This window comes from Melitaea cinxia, chromosome 21, assembly GCF_905220565.1.
Source record: "Melitaea cinxia chromosome 21, ilMelCinx1.1, whole genome shotgun sequence".
Lineage (NCBI taxonomy): Eukaryota > Metazoa > Arthropoda > Insecta > Lepidoptera > Nymphalidae > Melitaea > Melitaea cinxia.
Genome location: NC_059414.1, coordinates 12,966,837 through 12,990,155, shown reverse-complemented (window position 1 = coordinate 12,990,155; position 23,319 = coordinate 12,966,837). Strand labels below are relative to the sequence as shown.

General features: G+C 33.3%; 1 non-coding gene across 1 annotated transcript; it reads right to left on the bottom strand.

Moving 5' to 3' along the window:
* Positions 1-19,237: 19,237 nt before the first annotated feature.
* On the bottom strand, positions 19,238-19,310 carry Trnat-ggu. The gene has a single exon. It is a non-coding gene; the product is annotated as a tRNA-Thr (tRNA).
* Positions 19,311-23,319: the final 4,009 nt, after the last annotated feature.

The following is a 23,319-nucleotide window of genomic DNA, read 5'->3' as shown; positions in this document are numbered from 1 at the left end:
CCACCGATTCGGAATGTAGATTCTGCAGAGAAGAATTGGCAAGAAACTCCGCAGTTACTCTTGTTTATAACTCATAAGTAAATATTGATCTTGAGTTTCATTTAACCATACATATGTAATTATGGAAAGCATATTTTTCACCCTCAATTCTGAACAGTTAGCAATTACCTTCAATCGTGGCAATTTTCTCATCGATGCACGCATGCACGGTCAAAGTGTAATACTGCCGCATTTATGCATGCATAGTCAAAGGGTGTATGCAATTCACAAGCAGGCAACAATATGAACAGCGATGTTGTTCTAATTATGTAACTTTTAACTGTATTGTAGCATAGTATTGAATAGAACAATGTGAAATAAAAACAGTTATTAATATTATATAAAAAACTAGCTGTGCCCGCGACTTCGTTCGCGTGGAATTTAACAAAAAATTATTGTTCAGTTCGCAGAATTATAAAATATATAAATTTCTAAAATAAAAGTAGCCTTAGTTACTCCTTATTATATCAGCTATCTGCCAGTGAAAGTCCCGTTAAAATCGATTTAGCTGTTTCAGAGATTAGCCGGAACAAATAGACAGACAGAAAAATCGTAAAAAATGTTATTTTGGCATATGTACCGTGTATACATCCATAAGCATTTAATAAAAAGCGGTTATTTAAATATTACAATCAGACACTCCAATTTTATTTATTTGTATGGATATATTTTAAGTTGATGATATGAACTTGTAACACTTAAAAATAGTATTAACTTTTTTACACTAACTAAAGGTTTAAAATAAATCAAATGCAAAACTATGTCCTTACAAAATATAAAATACAATTTTTATTTGTTCTCAGACGAGCTTTTTCGCACGCTCGACTTGGAGAGAGCGTTACGAAAAGTGTGATTGGGTGAGGCGAACGGAAGTTTAGAGGGAGATATAAGTTAGTATAGATAGAAAGATAGAGAGTTACGATTCGTATGTTATTACTGTGGGGAAACTAAAAAAGTTTTACTTCAGTCGTGTGGTCTAAAGCACATTCGTTTTTTTAATGTCTGTTAATGTGTTTGTATATTTTATATGTTGTGGAATAACTGCGTTATTTCTGTTCAAGAAAAGTAGTAATAAAGGAATACTTATTTATTTTATAAGACCTCTAGTAACTAGTCTAGTTACGTATCAATCTTTAGTTACAATCAGTATCTTTTGCCGCGCCAACCTTATCTACATATAATCCAGTGGGAAAACGAGTAACCAAACAATATTACAACTTCAATATTGAATATCTCGTGCAAGGTATCACCAATTGCGTATTGTTTTTTCCGATTCTTGTCTGGAGAATCTTCATTCCTAATCAGTGATAGTGTCACTTGTAACAATAATTAAAAAAAATGTAAGATGAAAATTCGAAGGTGCGTTTGAAGTCTATGTGAATAAAGTTTGTTTTTGATTTTGTTTCAATTCAGATTGTAAAATTAGTTTTGCATTAAAGGAATTACAAAAAGAAATCGCTGAATTATGGCAACTCGTATATAACAATATACACGTTATCTAATATTTTCTCATTTAGGCAAAGCTTTCGTGGAACAGTCATAATTCAAAATTACAAAATTATTGCAATAATTTTCCAACATTTTCATATTATACGCCTAACAAATCCGAAAGCAAATATTGTAATCTTTAAAGCCCGTAGCGACAAACGTGCCACAAAGGCCCTTAACCGTTTTACCTATTATGAAAATAAATGTTCACAATTGACCTATTTCCTATTAAATTAAAGCCTTTGATTTATATCCAGTATTAAAAGATACAAATTGTTACAAATTTTGTCAGAGAAATTAGATTATTCTGTTATTGTTTTAGATATTTGAGTTTTTCCTGTAAAATATTCAAATAACTGAAATGAGATGACCTATAAACTTTCTGTTGCTAAACAAAAGGTAACTAACCCGTTGGTCCACTTTGCAGTGATGCATTCTGCTTCGAAGGTTGTACGGTGGATTGATCAGTATCTGGGTGTAATATATAAATTTATTTATACTTGTATAACTTTTTTACCAAAAAATATGCATCTATATCAGGTGTCGTAACCTAAAATACAAGCATTAAGTTGCCAACCGTGTGTGAATGGTATAAATGGGTCTACTAATAGACAAATGTGTTCGAAAAGGGAGTAGGAAAATAAATAGCACCACACGGGTCCATTTTAATTCAGCAAATACCATAGTTACGAGGGGAAACGATTTTTAGCAAGGGACATCATTATGGTTAAAAGTGGAACTAATAGATTAACTCCCTCTGGAGAGATAAACAAGCAACAAAGCAAATTACAAATAACAATGCCAGAGACTAATAATTATACAAATATTTACATTCGGTCCTCAGAGAGAATCAAAACAACGAATTGAAGATCAAAATATTATTTGACTGCATTTTAAAATTAGTTTAAACAAAAGTAATGTGGGTACTAACTACTACTGCACAATTGGCGGCCTCATCGCTTCCAAGGAACTAGTTTGGTAAAGAACAACGTAATAAAAATGAATGTTGCTAAACGCATAACTCGAGAATGGCTCGACCGATTCGGCTAATTTATTTATTTTGTTTCTTAAGGCCCCGGAAGGCTTTTAAACTAAATAAATATTTAAAAAAAAAAAAAAATTACTATTAACTTTTGGCAGAACGAAGTCTGTCCTGGCAGATAGTTTTATTATTAATATTTTGCACCACAACATAAGAATGGTATATTAAATATACTATAATTGTTAACATAATTTAATTCAGCAGTTTGTTTGATTACTCTACTGATTTGATATTTTAATTTATTAGCGACCCGCCCCAGCTTCGCAAGGTTGCAAAAACTATCAGTGTTCTTCTACTATACTATGCATGTTTTATACATATATATCTTTCCCTGGAATCACTCTATTTACTAAAGAAAACTGTATCAAAATCCGTTGCGTAGTTTTAAAGATCTAAGCATACAGACAGCGGGAAGCGAATTTGTTTTATACTATACTATGTTATGATATAAAATTACAAGCAAGATTTTTTTTATTTCGAACCAGTAGTTCCTGAGATTAGCGCGTTTAAACAAACAAACAAACCTTTCAGATTTATATTTTTTTTGGGATTTTGCAGCACTACAGCTCACTGCTTTACTATGCACGTGCCGAACCTATGACCTTTACAGTCGATCGATACGAAACTAATAACAATTAAACGTAAAACTGCTCGGTTCATTCAACTTTCAATTATACGATATGTTCATATTAAAGTGGAATTTATAAAATGACGATATTGTTTCCTGAAAAATTCATTTGACTTGAATATATTAAGTTGGTTGGCTAACATAGAAAAAAAAATTGATAAAATTTGATTTTATTATTCAATAGAGTTACCTTCGAGGGCAATACAATGATTATAGCGATCATACAATTAATTGATACAATTTTTATAGTACGATGGTCGGCGATTATCTCTTCATGAGCGCTAAATTTTCAGAGCGCAATATCTTGAGATCTGAGAACAGGAAAAATTCGTATGTATTGCCGAAACTGTACATTCCGTATAGAACTCGTAACGATTTAATAAGCTAACTTGTTTCCGTCATTTAAAATTTTGTTTTGTTTATATATATTTATTAAAAAAAATAACGACTCAGCATTTCCTGGCCAATTAAACCAAGTATCTACACAAGCATTCAAATATAAGAAGAAAAGAACAAAGAAAATTCAATTAAGCTTCTCAACAATAACTTTATAAAAAACAGTCACACAAATGTCAGTCGTCTGCGTGTTTGTCTTTGTATTGTCTGTGTTCCTTAACACAGATACATACAGGAAAAAGTCCCACCCATCTTTCTCCTACACAAAAGTAAATGCTACTAGGAGCTGTTGAGTATAAATCAGTAGGTACGTAAGAACTAAATCCTAATCAATTACCATTTCTCAAGAGATGGAAACTTTTTTGATTATTATTAACACTGAAATTTCATCTTAAGCGCATACTTGCCTGATACTCCTTGATTAAATTAACTTACAAAATATTTGAAACGAGCTAATATAACCCTTATTTCATATACAAAAGGACTGAAAATAGCTAAAACGTTCATGAAAGGCCTAATTGCTCTCGTGAGAGAAGAAAGACCTAACAAAATGTTTTCACATATAACACTTGGGTTAAGACTTTAGAGTCCCTTAAGATATGTTCTATAACTAACAATATAAATAATAAGAAATGTTTTACATACGAATATTGATTTTGAGGCGTTTTTTATTTTCTGAACTAATGTTCGAATTTCAAAATTTCTTTGGAATTATACAAGATGGCGATGATGTAATGCGACGCATTTGAAGGTTTTTTTTACGCAAATAATTTAAACCACTAAATCAACTATATTTTAACGCTTTACCAGATTATTTTTTTCGGGTATAATAATGTTTATCATAACACATCGTACAATACACATACTGTTTTCACTAAAACTATTTTCATATTGCTGCCTTTATACTTTAAAAAAATTAAAAAAAAATGAAATAACGGTAGATGATATTCGTACTAATAATAATTTCTATTTTAAAAGCGTATCACATTTTCTCTCTAAGATTATTGTCAAAGAATATATAAAGCCCTTTTGTGTTTAACAAACGGTAACGTTTTTGTTATCTTTTATATGAAAGCGACACGAGTACATTTGACACTTCACAGTCTTCTCAACATGTACTAAAATATATAAGATTGTGTTACCAAAATCACTTGTAAGAAACAAATAAGTCTTCACAATACAATAAGTCTTCTACTTTAGTATTTTACCAATAAAATGTTGGATTTCATTTGAAAACACAATTCTCTCATTCGGAAAAAAAATTAATCACACTTGTAAAAAGTCTGAAACATTCAATTTCATAGCTATATTTCGGAATACAATTACAATACATATGGAAGAGTGAAAGATTTATATTTATTTATTTATACTTTATTGTACACCACAACTACATTTTATGCATTAAACATATTTTAAGACAGTTACAGACTGTGAAGTATTAGCTATTTATCAATTTCTTACAGACAACGCAAGTAAAAGATAGATAAATTTATGTCTAGCTCGAGACAGGGTAGGTAGTGCAATTATATAATAAACTTATATACAAATATATACATACTAATACTTATTCAAAATATATTTATAAATGCATACATATATACATAACACATAACCTCATTAAAGTAATAAATAAAAGATAAACAAAATTAATAATATAACATAATCAATTCTGAGAGAAAAACATCGAATAAAAACTCGTTCGTGTCGTCACCAGTTTAAGACAGGGATTCTTTATATTTTATCTTTAATACCAGTAGCGACTTAGCCTCTTTTATATATAGCGGCAGACTATTTCATAACCTTATACCTTCAACAGACTGTCTGAAAAACTTACTTTTTTGCATCGGCAACTTCAGTATATGACTTGGCGATGTCCTTAACACTGTAGCATTTTCAGATATTCAAATTTACCCTTTAAGTAAGTCGAAGCCTTTGGATTAAATAACACACAATACGGTAGAGAGCGAATAAAAAGCCACTTGAGCTTAAAGCAAAATTCAAAAACATGGTCGAATTTACGGAGGTGAAATAGGAACCGGTTAGTAAGATTTTGTAGTCAAGCTTATTACTATATACTCGGCAAATTAGGGTAGGTTGCATCTGCATTATCTAGAAAAAACAGGGGAAGAGAGTTTGCTAACATAATTTTGGTAAGGACTGGTAGAACAGATCTGAGGCGACGTAATGAGCTAATTATTATTAACAGTATTGTATCTAAATTTTGGTTAAGAAAGATATTATTAAACAATTTAAAAATATAATTGTTCTATATACGGTTGGTACAAAGCATTCCCACAGATATTTTATCAGAATCTGACATAATGCGTTTGATTTGCTGACTAAATTGATTTTTATTCCTGTATAGGGAAAGATTGTATCGTATGAAATGATTGTTAAAGGTACAATAGAACTGGCCTAAATCTATGTAGATTTTGTTTTGAATTAGATTGAAAAAAAAATAATTATTAAAAATTAGAAGTATCTTATTAACAATTTCTATAGATCTTTTATATTTACGGCTTATATTCCCTTACTAAGAATTCATCTAACCAAAAGGAAGCAAATACATTTTGTATAAAATAAAATGAATAAAATACGATGACTCTCTCGCACTAGCACTACAGCTCTACGAGTGCTACGGTACTTGCTACGAGAACTCTACGAGATTGCTCATTCAATAATCTCTGGCACGAAGTATGTAGAGAACTTTTTAAAACACAATTTATATAATAAAATAAAATTTTGTCTGCTTGTGACATTTTTTTCTTTTTAAACAATAAAAAAAATGATAACGAAATGTCTTCTTCAGCCTATCGCAGTTCATTGCTGGGCATAGGCCTCCACAAGTTCGCGCCGAAAATGGCGTAAACTCATGTGTGTTACCCATAGTCAACACGGCGGGTTGGTGACCGCAGGGCTGACTTTGTCGTAACGAAGGCGCTGCTGCCAGTCTTCGGCCTGTGTACTTCGAAGCCAGCAGTTGGACGGTTATCCCGCCATCGGTCGGCTTTTTAAGTTCCAAGGTAGTAGAACTGTGAACCTTTAGTCGCCACTTACGACACCCACGAGAAGAGAGGCTATATTCTTTACTGCCGTAACCACACAGCTAACGAACTGTATAAAAATATATTTTTTACTACCTATTTTCTGGAAGCAACCATTCCTCCCACAAATCCCTTTATAATTTTAGCATATGCAAGAATAACACGTAGAATCAAATGAATGGTAATGACATGCTGGTAATTTAAGTTGTTATAAGTTGTAACAAAAATAAAAATGGAAGGTACTTAGAAGTAAAAGAGTCTTAAAGCTCTTAAAAATAATCTCTGTATTAAAAAGAAACAATTCTTTTATAAACATACTTAGCCGATTTTAGTACATAGGCAAAATATATCTTGTTTCATTTTTATATACTTACATATTTACTTAAGCTATTGTATTCATTGGGTTTGTTTCTTTTTGTTCAATATTTTTGTAAGACATTTGTTACTTAAGAAAGATAGAGTTAGAACTTTTTATCCATTATCAATGATTTAAGAGTCAAACTTCGTTGAGGAGCCCTGTCATATATCTCTGAAGTTCATCACATAGCAAGAATAATATCATTTTTAAAGTTAGAATCAATATCATCATCATTGTCATTATGTCCGATTGACGTCCACTGCTAGACATGAGTCTCTATATATCTCTACGTATACCTTTCGCGATCAGCGTCGTTTGCATCCAGCGACTGCCAGTGACCCACCTTTCGCGATCAGCGTCGTTTCCACCCAGCGACTGCCAGTGACCCACAATGTCATCTCCACCTAGTGGTGGGACTTCCAACGTTGCGCTTACCGGTGTTACGCCGCCATTCTAACACCCTGGAACCCCAACATCCGTTGATCGTTCGAACTATGTGCCCCACGCAATGCCACTTTGGCTTTACAATCCGCTGAGTAATGTCGTTTGTTTTAGTTCTTCTACATATCACCTCGTTCCTAATTTGATTGCATAGAGAGACTCCAAGCGTGGCTCTCTGTGCCTTCCTATAAGGCTCATAGTTAGTGACCATGTTTAAATAAAGTTACAGTAAAGCACAAATAATATATATTATACTAAGGTGTAAGATGTTGTACAAAAGTAATTAAATATCATAAATAAATGTTGTTGCAGGCAAAATTTTGTTAAACACAATAAAATGACTTATCATATTTTTAAGAAAAGTTAAATACAGTTTAATGAGAAGTAACAATTAATCCTCAATTGAGATTAGAAAGATTATGAAGTTTTCATTTAAATCAAAATAATATCTCCAGAGGCGAAACTTTTTAATTTACAATCAATGTTTCTATAAAGACATTAAAAAAATAAAACAAAGTAAAAAGTAACGGTACAAAGACAAAAGAATCTGATTGTACGAGTGCTTTATTAGACAAAAGACAACATTGTTTAAAGTTAGCATTGTTACATGTACGAATATTTTATTTAAATTTTTTAATGTATTTTTATAAAATGTGTGAAATTATTTAATAACAATATTATAAAATTATCATTCTGATATGCAAACATACAATACCCATCTAATAATCAAACACATACAATTATGGCTTACGCCTCTTTCTCCCTGTAGGAGAAGGATCAGAGATTAATCTACTACGCTGCTCTACTACATATTGAGAGATAGTACCTGGGTGACCGAGCTTAGCTCGGTATTTTTAGTAAATCGTGTTTTTTGGAAATCATATTTAAATACGAATTACATATTGACAAAATATAAATAATATTTTCCGATTTTACCGAGATCATCATTACAGCCTATACAGTCCACTGCTGGACATAGGCCTCCACAAGTTTACGCCACAGATAACGTGAACTCATGTGTTTTGCCCATAGTCACCACGCTGGGCAGGCGGGTTGGTGACCGCAGTACTGGCTTTGTCGCACCGAAGACGCTGCTGCCCGTCTTCGGCCTGTGTATTTCAAAGCCAGCAGTTGGATGGTTATCCCGCCATCGGTCGGCTTCTTAAGTTCCAAGGTGGTTGTGGAACCTTGTTATCCCTTAGTCGCCTCTTACGACACCCACGGGAAGAGAGGGGGTGGCTAAATTCTTTAGTGCCGTAGCCACACAGCACACCGAGATAATAATAAAAAATATAAACTGGATATTTCAATAAAAAATCATAAGTGCAATTAGAAGAAAAGGAAAAAAATAATCGATCTTGAAGACATGGAGATTTGAACCGTGGTCTTCTCCGTCGATCTCGGCCGGTCGATTTCCCACCTGTGCTATTACAACTTTATTGACAATTACGAAATTTACCTTCGTATTCTAACGATATTGTAGCCATTTTTTTATTGTCTAAAAATAGGGATAAAACGAAATTTTATAAAAAGGAATCCTAGCTATATATTACTATGAGTAACAATTATATGAGTATCATAGCAAGTGGAAAGAAGTGGTCTCTGCCTACCCCTACGGGAAAGAGGCGTGATTATATGTATGTATGTATGTATGTATGAGTAACAATTATTTATTTATTTACAGAAGAAGAAAAAAAAAGATACAATTTATGTGATAAACAATGAACAGTTTAACAGTGCACTGTGTTTCTAAAGTAATAATACTAAAGTACATACGATATTATATACCTATGAATATAATTGGAAAAAGAAAAAAAAATAACATTAAGTGGTTAAAAAATAGTAATAATCATAATAAAAATAATAAATGCGGTCATGTCAATCTCTCTCTTTAAGTTGGTCGAAAAAGAATTTTTTAAATATGTTTTCAAGCGTACGTTTTTTATAAAAATTACTATGCCTAGGTATTTTTAATGTGTGATTTGTAATATTTCTTCTTAGTTTATAGTGACTCATTTTTATTTGAATGTTTGAATTAAAATATTGTTCTATTAATAATGTATATTATATTTAAGTATGTACTGGCATTACTTTGCAGTAGTTAAATAATTTCAAGGAGTTGTTTTTGTATTTATTTCTTATGTATATGGGTACGATTGTTTTTAAGATTCGTAATTGGAGATGACAGATTCTATCGAGATGTGATTTAAATGTAAGACCGTAGGTGCTTAGTCCATAAGATATAATAGATTCACCTAAAGATTTATAAAACATTAATAGCATTATGAATGGAATTTTGGTTTGATTGTGGTTAATTTGGCTAAAAGGGCACGTAATTTGTCGCAAACATTGTTTATATGTTCCTTCCAATTGAGGTTAGTATCTATAGTAATACCAAGGTAACGCTGAGTTTTAACAAAGTCAATGTGGTTACAGTTACAGGTACCAGTATATGAATTATGAAAACATTGATGGCTATGTGCAGTAATTTGTATGTCCCCAGAGAATCTATTTTGCATTCAGCTTATATAGATGGCTTTTGTTTTTTCTCTATTTAATACTAGGCCAATATCATGTGACCATTTTGAAAGTTGGTCAAAATCATATTGAATTTTTTTAATTGCTTGTTTTATATCATGATGGGCTGACAGAAGACATGTATCATCCGCATTGATAGATTTCACAAGTTTTTACAACGTTTATAAGATCGTTAACATATATTAGGTAATGAAGGGCTCCTAAAACTGAACCCTGTGCAGTTCCTTCTGTTATTGGTATTTCGTCACTGATGGTATCAGTAATTTTAACGCGATATGTTCTATTTGAAAGATAATTATAACACCAATTTAGAAGTGGGCCCCTGATTCCGTTATTTTCTAATTTTTCAAGAAGAATGTTATGTTGTAGAGTATCAAATGCTTTGCTATAATCTATAAATATTACTTACATGTGCTTTTTATCGTTCAAGTGTTTATTTACAGAATTTGAAAATATTGATAAAAGTTGTGTAGTACTTTTTTTGGGTGAAAACCGAATTGATTACTATATAATATGTTATTTTTATTATAAAAATTTTGAATTTGTTGATGAATGTATTTTTCCGTTCTTTTATCAATTATTGGTAAAATAGTTATAGGTCTATAATTATCATATGAGTCAATGTTTCCTTTTTTATTATAGGTCTTACAGTACCTGTTTTTACATCTTTAAGGTACATTCCTGACATGACACTACCGTTTATAAATTTCACAAGAGTTGGAGTTAATTTTTCACATAATTCTACGATATCAACTCCGCGAATATTATCTATCCCTGGTGCTTTTTTAGTATTGAGTGATTTTATTATTTTAGATATATTCCAATTGCTCTTCTTGTGGGCACAAGGAGAGACATCCCAACGGGAAATAGGCGGATATCATTACGTAAGTGTTTATAAACAATAGAACAAAATAAAAAAAAATGATTTTATTAATCTAAGCCGTGCATACAAACAAAACTTTTTACTATTGTCTATACTCTTGATAATTCTATGTAGTTCTTTTTTTACCTAAATAGAAGTTAAAAAAAGTAATGCAGTTGCAAACTCGAAGCGAATGGGCACTATTTTTATTTACCATATTACTTCGTTACTTCAAAACTCGAACGCATATCAAGTGAGTCATTTCTAATACTTATTTCAGCTCTTGGAATTGATATTTTTTACATTTTTTTTTTGAATTATTGAGATTTATAATCATCTCTATTTTATCTCCTTTCAGTAAACAATGGCTCTGAATTTGCTGTATATAATTACTTATTGCAGACATATTAATACATCCGCTATGTCGGTAAAAGAATGTTAGGGATGAATGTCGAAGGACGAAGAGCGATCGGCAGACCGAAAAAGTGATGGATGGATTGTGTGAGTGAGGATATGAGAAAGAAAGGAGTAAGCACTGAAGTGACGAATAATAGAGAGGAATGGAAGAGGAAAACATGTTGTGCCGACCCTACATAAGTGGGATAAGGGCAGGAAGATGATGATGAGACATATTAATACATGCTGACCCAGTTAACTTCGTTATGTGTGTCGTATATATCATTTTTTTTTTTCGCAAATTTTTATAACTAATTTTAGCTTGTTGTTTAATTTTCTTTTACATAAAAGTAAAATCGAATTCATAGGAAATTATGTTCACTTTTAAAGGTTGAAAAAATTAAATATATATAGATACTTCTTTAATGGTTACTCATAGTTCAATATATGTTAATCATATTGGGTACCAATTTATTTTATTACTACTATAAAACGTAATTAGCCTAGTTCTTTCGATACTTAGAACATTCATTCAACTGAGGTAGAGATCATCTGGAGTAGCCCAACTGAGGAAGTACCCCGACCTTACATAAGATCATTTGCTGTGTGGCTACGGCACTAAAGAATAAAGCCACCCCCTCTCTTCCCGTGAGTGTCGTAAGAGGCGACTGAGGGATAACAAGGTTCCACTACCACCTTGGAACTTAAGAAGCCGACCGATGGCGGTATAACCATCTAACCGCTGGCTTTGAAACACATAGGCCGAAGACGGGCAGCAGCGTCTTAGATGCAACAAAGCCAGCCCTGCGGTCACCAACCCGCCTGCCCAGCGTGGTGACTTTGGGCAACACACATGAGTTCACGCATTTTTGGCGCGAACTTGTGGAGGCCTATGTCCAGCAGTGGACTGCAATAGGCTGGAATGATGATGATGATGATGATGACATAAGATCACAGCTAAATATTACTGCTTTCAAGCAATATTGTGTTCCTGTTGGTGAGTAAGGTGACCAGAGCTCATGGGGAGGTGGGGTCGACAACGCACTTGCAATGTTTCTGATGTTGCAGGCGTGGCGGTAATCACTTACCGTAAGATGAGCCGTACGCTTGTTTTCCGACCTAGTGTGTGAAAAAAAATCCGCTAGTTAAGTGTTATTTCAAGAGGCGAATTATTAATGTGCAACAGGTTCACAAATTGACATTTGCGAGTCACCTTGGAGAGATGAAAGTGTCAATTTTCATTTCGCAGGTAATGGATGGCATATTGACATTTACTGACAACCTACTTTCGAACTAATTTCCTTCAATTAAATTCCTTTTGTAAGTTTTTCTTTATATTGAAACTACTGTGGCTAGTTTTATCAGCGTATGTTTGTGGTAGAACATAATGTATCTGAATTTAATTTTAAATGTTTATTTTTTTAATTTAAAAGTTTAATATTATATGATGTATAAAATTTTGTTAAAATTTAAGTTCGCACCTAAAAACATACGGACATTTTTATGTAAAGGTTATAAATATAAAATAAATAAATAAAATCAAATCTAATTTAAAATTTTAGATATAACGAAATATATTTGCAGTTATTGAGGGTAGTTACATTTTTTTATTATTATTTATTAAGTTACTGCCTAAAGCTGAACATTTTCTATAAAATATATAAATATTATTTACCTGATCTTTCCAGCTTTTACCTAAGATTACATTTATGAGTATAACTAAATAATATGGGTTCGATTTTTGCTCGTGGCAAACTTTTGTATTAGCCCAACAGATGTTTGCCGTAATTTGTGCCCTAGTACTTATACATTGTTTGTGATTTCGGATCCTCGTTACAGGATATATTCGTAGTACTTTTTTTAACCGACTTCAAAAAAGGAGGAGGTTACTCAAATCGACAGTATGTATATATATTTTTTTGTATTTGTGTTTGGGGATAACTTCGTCGTTTTTGAACCGATTTTGATAATTATTTTTTTGTTGGAAAGCAGATATCTCAAGTCCAATCTGATGATAGAATCCTAGAGAAATCGATGGGAACCCTTGAAATTCGTAGTGACGAATAGTGCATTTGATATATATTTTTTTCGTCTACTTATGTCGTATTACTTTTCGATGAAATCGAAGTCGGTTTTTTTTCGTTTACTAGCAAACACAATTATATATGACTAGGTCGGCAACCAAGCGTACGGATTACTTGATGGTAAGTGGTTACCGTAGCTTATAAACTTCTTTAACACCAGAAACATCGCAAGCGCGTCGCCGACCCTATGCCACATTTACCCCAGGAGCTCTGTTCACCTTGTCACTCACCAACAGGACAACAATACTGTTTGAAAACAGTATTATTTAGCTGCAATTCTGTATGTCATGTAACGATATAACGTAGGTCGTATCTTGAAGCGTATAAATACTACATTCATTTACTTGGCCTCGATTTTGCAATCTACCAGATTTCTAACCACCTCGTAGCAGTTTCGTAGCTATACGTTGAATATATCGGAGTGAAACATAATCGTGTTATAGAGGATAAATGTTTGGCATAGATTCAAAATGGGATTTATGTAGGGTTATATATTTATATTTCTTAAACGAAATCTTAGAATAATAGGAGAATTTATAGTACTGATCTTCGGAAACCGAACTTTTTTTCTTAAAAGATTTTTTTTTCTTTCTAAAAAGGTCTATACTTTTTAAGAACAAAATAAAAATATATTCCTTGTAATGTAATAAAATAAATGCAAACACAGTTCTTACATATGGTCGAATGACCTTTTTATTTTCATAACTTACATTTCGTAGCTCCCCGTAGACCCTTGTAGCACCTCGTAGCTAATCGTAGCGTATTTTTTGAAATATGATTCTGCCTCACTTACAAAATTGTTTCTTTTTTCACTTATTTAAGTAAAATAAATAGTGTACTAAACAGTATTGTACATATTACTGCCTGTATTTATAAAAATGGACAGTTTTTTAAAAGACTTATTGCCAAGTTTCTTGCCGATTCTTCTCCGAAGCCTCACATTAACTACATTTATATGATATATATGATATAAAGTAAAGTATTAGATAACGCGTTAGCGCAGCGGTTACAGCACTGGCTATTGCGCTGGCGGTCGCGCTTTCGGTCCCCGCTCACGATAAACATATGTATAGGCCATATGAGATGTCTGGGCGTTGTGTCTTGAGTATTGTGTGTGTTTCCGGACCCTCGACACAGAAGAAAATCCTACTGAGTGCCGTTGATTGTGAAACGTTTATTTATATATGTATATCATACCTAAAATTTTAACATTGTTGATGTCTTTTAGAACACTTGGCTGTATTGAGACATAGCTTAGTCAATCCACTTATTGTTTAAAAATTTATAACCAATCTGCAGTTGAGTCGCTTAGATTATTAAATTGAAATGATGGACGATTTCCTAGTGAGCTGTTCGATGACAGATGTAAAGGTAATTTGAATGCAAATGTAATAAACACGAGACTGTGTGCTTTATTACAAGGACAATACAGACCTATTGTTTCATATCAAAATAATGAGATATCCTGAATACGAAATTAATTAAAAAATATATTTTATATTAATAGCCAGCTGTGTCCTACGCGCGTTGCTACGCTTTTTTTTCTGGTTGTACTAACTCAGAAACCTTTATGGGCGCATACACAACACTTTGCTGAAGATCATGACATAATCAAATGCATAATTTACGGTTCTATAAAGGACATACAGACAAACATTCATTTTTATATATATGGATTGTTGCTATTCAAGTTTCCTCATTAAATCAATAAAAAAAATTTTTACGATATTGTAAATATATGTACTGTACAGAGCATATACATACATACTCTGTACATTCAATTTATTTCAATATATATATTTTTATGTTCTTTGTCTACTAAGCGTTTCATATACATTGTGTATTAACGTTTATTAATATGAATAAACCAGCGTAAAAACAGCACTCGTGGAGTAAATTCATTTCGCACATTAACTCCTCCTATATTATTGTACGTGTACAAACAGTTCCGTACAATTATTTTTTTTTGGTCTTTCGAGTAATTAATAATTTCAGTAAAGTTTTTAATTCTGTGTGATAACAGTCACATCTGTGCAAACAGCACATTTTTATTGAACTTTAAACACATTACGTGGCAAACAGTCACTCCCTCGCGACACGTGGCTCGGTGTTCAGTGAACAGAATATTAACCTGGACCCTTTTTTAGTGCTAGTAAAGTGAGACATTTATACTGTGATCAAGAGTACTTCTGGTGTGACCCCTTCGCACGCCCAGAGGACATCGGGGACCCGACCGTAAGGCGCTACCTAACAACAACTCAAGTAAGATCTTTCCTTTTTTTTCTGATAACATATGGATACGCTACTCCACCGCCAGGCTGAAATTCTAGACGCCATCAAGCAAATAGAGCGTAATTTCAAAAAAGACCCTAGCAGCCGCAAAACGCGTCAATATTTGGACGCCAAGCTCGAGTCCATCGACAAACTGAGTTTGGAATTTAATTCCAATGACAACAAGCTGGAAGGCTTTTAGGGATGACTCACCATACTTCGCGGAGGAACAGTACGACCGAGCGAAAGAATATTACACCAAGGTTCGCTTTATGATAGCGTCAAACCCGACCTCGCGCCGGGACGTCCAGCCCACTGCTCGCGCCGCGCGACTCTCACCAACAGCTCACTCCCGCACCCGTGTTGCAGTCAGAGCTTGAAGAATTATTGTCAGCGAACAAATTTTAGAGCCTTGTCGAGACAAATACAAGGTGTAAATTTAAATACTATTATAGATAAGTGGGAGCTGGAAGAGGAGCTTCGCAATCTGCAGACGCGTTGAGATACCGTCGATAAATTGCACCTTAAAATGGACCATATAAGTCAGGATTCCAACATCCAATATGAGAATGAATTTAGTAATAATGAAACAATATACAAAAATATGAGAAGGTCAATTTATCAAAAATTGTCAGCCACTTCCCATCTTCAACAATCCACCTCTAAAATAGATATTCCGGTTTTTACAGGCAAATATATTCAGTGGCCTACTTTCTTTGATCTATTTAATGAAACAATTCACAGAATACGTGTTTATTATATGGCATGACATATACCTTGTAGTATTGGGAAAGGCACGTTGTTTTTTCTTTTAAGGAATTTAAGTACCTTATTTTTTCATCGCCCCCAAATTTTCTCCTCTTCCATCTTCTCTGTTTTCTTTCTCTTTCCTTTTCTCCTCTTCATCTCTTATTCCTCTGATGCAGCGAGTTGCAATGATGTAACTACGTGAATTCTATTTAGTAATTTTAAATCAAATCGCATGTCTATGTTATTTACCCTTACCTCATAATATTATGACGAACTAATAACAAGGTTATTCATATACGTTATGCGCTATAAAATGTTACGATCGAATTTAGCATGCGTTGTTTGTTACAACCTAATACAAAACACGTGAATAATAGAAAAGGCGTTAAATTATGTTTTTTTTTTATTACAAAATAGTATCTTTATACTACTGACTTACTTACTGACTAGTAATTTATAACTACAAACGGTGATTCGATTATTGTATTATAGATATATTAGAAATACCTGTGTGAATAATTTGGACTAAATAAATAAAAAATTAACCGACCGTCAATCATGTTGTGCTGTGTGGCTACGGCACTAAAGAATTTAGCCACCCCCTCTCTTCCCGTGGGTGTCGTAAGAGGCGACTAAGGGATAACAAGGTTCCACAACCATCTTGGAACTTAAGAAGCCGACCGATGGCGGGATAACCATCCAACTGCTGGCTTTGAAATACACAGGCCGAAGACGGGCAGCAGCGTCTTTGGTGCGACAAAGTCAGTACTGCGGTCACCAACCCGCCTGCCCAGCGTGGTGACTATGGGCAAAACACATGAGTTCACGTTATTTTTGACGTGAACTTGTGGAGGCCTATGTCCAGCAGTGGACTGCATAGGCTGTAATGATGAATCATGTTGACGTTGTTTCAAAATTAAAGCCGTCATATATATCATATAAATTTAATAATTAATTAATGTACAAAAACAAAAGCAATAATAAATTTTTTAGTTATGGTTGCCGGTAGAGCAAGCAATTATCTATAAAATTATATATAATTTATGTGGTAAATTAAATGTGAGTTTTTTTTCTAAAAAGGGAGGCAAACAACTTATAACCTTAGCGTATTAATATATATGATGTACCCACTCGTATATGAGGAAAGAAGCCTACACCTGGCATTTGGATGTTTCAGACTAAATTATTGTCGTCAATCGTCACATACATATAAAATAAACATGGATTTATGATTCACGTAATATTTTAATGTTATCAATGAAATTTTAAACGTGCATTTGAATATTTTTGTTGAAAAAATATTTTGTATCATCATTACATCATCATCATATATCAACCTATACAGTCCACTGTTGGACATAGGCCTCCACAAGTTTACGCCAAAAATAACGTGAACTCATGTGTTTTGCCCATAGTCACCACGCTGGGCAGGCAGGTTGGTGACCGCATTTTATATAATCTATACAAATAAATAAAATTGAAGTATCTGTTTGTAATATTAAAATAACCGCTTTTTACTAAATGCCTATGGATACATACACGGTACTTATACCAAAACAACATTTTTTACAAATTTTGTCTGTCTGTCTGTTTGTCTTTTTGTTCCGGCTAATCTCTAAGACGGCTGGACCGATTTTCACGGGACTTTCATGTGCAGATAGCTAATGAAGTAAGGAGAGAACTTTGGCTACTTTTATTTTAGAAACTTATTTATTTTATAACTCTGCGACTTGAGCAATAACTTTTTTGTTGAATTCCACGCGGACGTAGTCGTGCGCACGGTTAGTTCTCAAATAAGTACTAAAACATCTCTGTTTCTAGAACAATATTAAAACTGAAATTATTAAACGGGTAAGAGAATCTGCAATAAACACTGAAAGGAAGATCGTTAGCACAAATATTCTCAATCACAAATAACAAGCTATTTAGCCATGTGCTGTTCGTAAAAGGCGTTATTCTCTATAAGATATATATCACTTCAGCCTCTCACAGTCCACTGCTTTCACAAGTTCGCACCAAAAAATGGCGTGAATTCATGTATGTTGCCCATAGTCACCAAACTGGGTAGGCTGATTGGTGACCACAGGGCTGAATCGCACCGAAGACGCTGCTACCCGTCTTCGGCCTGTATATTTCAAAGCCAGCAGTTGGATGGTTATCCCGCCGTCGGTTGGCTTTTTAAGTTTCAAGGTGGTAGTGGAACTGTGTTATCCCTTGTCGCCTCTTACGACACTCACGGGAAGAGAGGGGGTCGCTATATTCTTACTGCCGCAGCCACACAGCGTGCTGCTGGTCAAATGCGTTATTCCCTTTAAGATATATACAAAGCAGAATACTCTATAAAGTGACAAAAGATGAAGTATGCTCATAAACGAAATGCTCTTATGAAGAATGTATTTAGTTTGAGAGATACCATATAAACTGATTTCTATACTAAACCAGCCTTACTGCCAACTAACTCATTGCTTAATATATTTTTTCTTTTATTATTCATGTTACAATAACGATATTGTATTTGTATTGTCTTATACGTTAAGCCTTTTTCAGGCTTTAACTATCCCACATTAGAACATAGATTCTAAAAAATTTCGACGTCAAAGTCATATGTTCAACCTAGCCTAGTTGCGGCCGAAGTCACGACTACAGTCGATCAATTTTTATTTACTGAGGCGTTTTGGCTATTTATTATATGTTATAATTAACATTTTATTTTCATAAAAAATATCAATAAAATAATATAAATTTAACTTAGTACGTGCTAAAAATCTAATCCAATGCCGCGTCTAGAAACGAAATAAGTTTCAGATATCTGAATAGTTTTAATCAGAATTATATATATTATGTCTTACTTGATATACTCATAGTTATCTTAACATTTTGAATATCATATCAAAAATTGACCGTTCCAGCGGGGCTCGAACCCGCGTCTCCGACTTACCGTGTCGGCGCTCTAGCCAATTAAGCTATGGAACGATGCACCCGCTCGAGCGAAACTTTCGATATGATAATTTTTAATTTCGGTTTAAGCGAACCGTGGCGCCATCTATAGTGAGCTCTTTACAGAAACCCGTAACTATTCAAAGTTTCATATTACAATGAAAATCTTTGACAGGAGACGACACCGTGCTATTTTTAATATCTAAGATTTTTATTTTTGTGTTACCCACATTAGGAATTCTAAACATTTTGAATATCATATCAAAAATTGACCGCTCCAGCGTCCAGCTCCATAGTTATCTTATAAGAAAAATTGATATAGTTTTCTTAGTAAAAGTATTATATGCTCGGAAGCGAATGGAGCTTTTCCAATACAAAGAATAAATTAAGTTCTTATTACATTATTAGAAATTGAAACTAGGCTTAAAATAAAACAATACTTAAACATTCCATAATTGTATTAAATTAAATTGAAATGGCTTCTAGATTCTTGCTTAATACCTATGTTTGTTGAAAATAACACATTAATATAATTTTTTTATATAAAAATCGTCGCAAAATTAAAAAGACCAAACTCTTTTTTATATCTACAATGAAAGTAATAATTGTTACTGTTACTGTAATTGTTAATGTGTAACTATGTTATTATAAAAAATGCTTTTAAAAGGTAAAAGATTCTTTTTTATGTCACTAGATTGGCAAAAAAGCGTACGGCTCACCTGATGGCAAGAGATTACCGTAGCTTATAGACATCTGCAACACTAGAAACATCGCAAGCGCCCTATCCCCAATTCCCCCCAGGAGCTCTGGTCACTATATTGATCAACAGGAACACAACGCTGCTTAAAACAGTATTATTTAGCTGTGATCTTCTGTAATGTCGAGGTACTATAGTAGGACTGCTCCATATTTTGAGCAGGAAATTTCCTGCTGTGCCTTACGTCAGTTATTAGTTCTAATTTAGGCACTCAAAAAAACACGACATTTCGAATAATGATAAATTAATCGCTTAGTTCATACTCATATATAAAGGCACACATTCCCAGTCTATATATTTTTTTAGGATACGTCTTAAAATACGCCTAAGTTAAGATACATGGGTAATAACATAAAAGCCTACAAATAAACTTGTAACAGCTGAGACGGCGCAACGGTACACGCCGATATTGTTCAGTGAAGCCTATCTTTTCTTTTCTTTTACACAAAGCTTTATAAAGTACTTCGTTTAGAATTTTATGTTTGATACTCAAATTTTATATAAAAAAAATATTATATTACAAACTGCTTTGGTTGAATTTATCATTTTTGGCTATCTTTTTTTGTTATTTTTTTTTTTAAATTATGGACTTTTGTCCTACACAGGCACGCTAGTCCCATTGTTTTTTAGAATACCATAATGAGGGAAAAAATAGGTCGCATTATTTATGTTCACATTTAAACTGATTAAGCTTTTTTTTTGTTTAAGTTATATTTTTTAATCAATAATCAAATGTAATGTAATGTTTAACTGAGGTAGGGCACAGCAGGAATTTCCTCCTCAAAATATGGAGCAGCCCGACTGGGGTAGTACCTCGACCTTACAGAAGATCACAGCAAAATAATACTGTTTTCAAGCAGTATTGTGTTCCTGTTGGTGAGTAAGGTGACCAGAGCTCCTGGAGGGATTGGGGATTGGGTCGGCAACGCGCTTGCGATGCTTCTGGTGTTGCAAGCGTCTATAAGCTACAGTAATCGCTTACCATCAGGTGAGCCGTACGCTTGTTTACCGACCTAGTGATATAAAAAAAATGTAAAAATATTAATTATTCAAGTAACTCCTCCCTTTTTGAACTCGGATATATGTTAGTCTTTACTGACTTTGGTGACTATAGGCAACACTTATGAGTTCACGCCATTTTTGGTGCGAACTTGGGGAGGCTTATGTCCAGAATGCACTGCGAGGCTGAAGTGTTTGTGTCTTTAATGACATATTGGTCCTATCGTCCTCTGATTCTCACTATATTTAAGAAATGGAAAAATCTGAGACACAAGCCATTTTTGTTTAAATTACCGAAGATAAATAGAAATTTTTTAACCGAGTGAAACCGCTGTTAACCAGTATAGTAACTTGATGAAACAAAAAGTGTATATAATATTTTATATAATATTTTACCACACAATACTGTTTTAATAGGACATAAAACTCACAACTCCGATCCAGCGTTCCCATAAAACCTCATTACTGGTATAATTAAACAAAAAACGCTTTGTTTCTCTCGACATTAATACAAAACAAAACAAAAACAAAAAACATTGCGAGTGCTTCCATTAGCTTTAATGAAATAAAAGCATCGAGATTGTATTCCATTTCGAGATATCTTTATTTCTTTACTTTTGATGATACGGACTGATGAAGTGATATTTGATTTCGTTATTAAGTACTGTACTTGAAATAAACTTAAAACTTAATACAATTAGTATTAGAACTGATACTAAATACAATTAATTACATAAAGTCCTTGTGGGTCTCCCGACCGTACCTCGGACAGCACGTTAAGCCGTCGGTTACGATTGTTATCATGTACACCTGATAGCGATCGTTACTCATAGTAGGGAATATATCCGCCAACCCGCATTGAAGCAGCGTGGTGAATTAGGCTCTTATCTTTTACCCACATGGGGAAAGAGGCCTATACCCAGCTGTGGGATATTACAGGCTGAAACGACATAAACGAATTCAAAAAAAAAATTGAATAAATATAATATTATTTTTAAAGTGAAACGTTGTGATGTGTAACTCCATGAAACAAAGATGCGTCATAATACAGAAAGAAATACAGATATGTATAGGAGAGAATGAAATTGAATATATTACTGCTTAAAACGCGTAAGCCGCGATCATCGACGATAGAACAAATCGTAACCGTCTACTTTCCTACTTCTTACTTTTCAGAAGTTTCACTTCTGCAGTTTGTGAATTGCATACACGCACTTTTTTTTTATTATATAGCATAAAAGTTTACTAAAGAAGGTAGCACCAAGTGTTACAACAGGTGACAGAATTTCCGTTATCCCTCGGTAAAGAAGTTCAATGGCTCTTTTAATCTAATAACTAAAATTCTTGTGTCGCGGTACTTGTAGTTAAACAGCTTGACCGATTCTCATGCAATTTTGTGTGCATGTCGGGTAGGTCTGATAATCGAACATCTATTTTTCATACCCCTGAGTTATAGGAGGGGGGGGGGGGGTTAAGAGGGTTAATAAAATATTATGAAATTTTGTGCGCATATATCGGGTAGGTCTGAGAATCGGCCAACATCTATTTTTAATTCCCCTAAATTATAAGGGGGAGGGATTGAGAAGGTTAATAAAATATATGGCAAAAGAACGTTTGCGGAGTAAGCTAGTAAGTAATATAAGTTATTCTTATTAGAATATATACCTATAGTAGAAATAAATAGAATTGTTCTATATTTAAATTTACATGTATAGGTATACAGAAAAATAATTTTAATACATAACTTATGCGTCCTGCGGAATTTTCTCGAAACTAGTTATTGAATAATTGATAATATATAACTGTATTGCTTATAAATCATCCTATGTATTTTACTAGAAAGAAAACTCTTAAAATAGGACTCTGTGTGATACGCTCGGAAGTTTTTCTATATATTTTAATAAGAATTTGCTACGTATTTAGTGTCCTTGCAATTCCATACTACCCACGCACCATATACTAATGAAACTGAAACTGATGGCAGGCTATTTGTCTACGTCACAAATGTGGCATAATAACGGGTAGCCCTTCGAAAGAAGTTTATGTGGCTCTCATGTAGGGTGAATTATAAGTGATTATAGTTAGGTTATTATTTGAGAACATGTTCCATATGTGATGAGTTGCTTGAAACGCGGAAAATATTATTAAAAATTAATTCTAAATTCAAAATAGATATAAATATGTATTTAAAAAAATATTTAAATAGAGAGTAGAATGATTTTTTATGCAGAAAGGCTGGCTTTTAAAATTATAGTTTAAAAATAAAAAAATAAAAATGCTGTCACTAAT